We start from the raw sequence: 838 nt of genomic DNA on the forward strand, positions 1-838 counted from the left end.
CGGGAAAGGGGTGCGTCACGAGTAGGAAGAGTTTGACCCCGGGCACAGGGACGGATTGGATGATGGGGGGAAGGGGACAGGAGGGTTGGGGATGTTGGGGTGCAGGATCAGCCCCAATCCCTGTCTGGGGGCTGCCCCTCCACTGCCCACCCGGGTGACGCATCAGACTGGGGAAACCGAGGCACGGCATGGAGAGGAGCAGCTGGCTGCAGGTTTGAAGGTGGAGGGGTGATGCCTGCAGTCCTGACTCCCCAAATCAACCCTAAATCTGCTTCCCATCAACCAAACAGAGCCTCAGACCCCCAGGGGACCCCGGGGATCGCACAGAGACCTCCAGAGACCCCGGGAATTGCACAGAGACCTCCAGGGACCCCAGGGATCCCACAGAGACCCCCAGGGACCCCTGGAATTGCACAGAGACCCCCAGGGACCCCGGGGATCACGCAGAGACCCCCAGGGACCCTGGGAATTGCACAGAGACCCCCAGGGACCCTGGGAATTGCACAGAGCCCTCCAGGGACCTCAGGGATCCCACAGAGACCCCCAGGGATGCCAGGAATTGCACAGAGACCCCCAGGGATACCGGGGATTGCACAGAGACCTCCAGAGACCCCGGGGATCACACAGAGACCCCCAGGGACCCCAGGGATCGCACAGAGACCCCCAGGGACCCCAGGAATTGCACAGAGCCCTCCAGGTACCTCAGGGATCGCACAGAGACCCCCAGGGACCCCAGGCATCACACAGCCACCTGGAAGCATTGTCCCCACGGCCAGGGCAGGATCCGGCCCCGGCCCCCACCCCGGTGCAGGACGCAGCTGAGGGGTGCTGCGGCAGG

Source organism: Egretta garzetta, unplaced genomic scaffold, assembly GCF_000687185.1.
Source record: "Egretta garzetta isolate BGI_Z169 unplaced genomic scaffold, ASM68718v1 scaffold1272, whole genome shotgun sequence".
NCBI classification, from domain to species: Eukaryota; Metazoa; Chordata; class Aves; order Pelecaniformes; family Ardeidae; genus Egretta; species Egretta garzetta.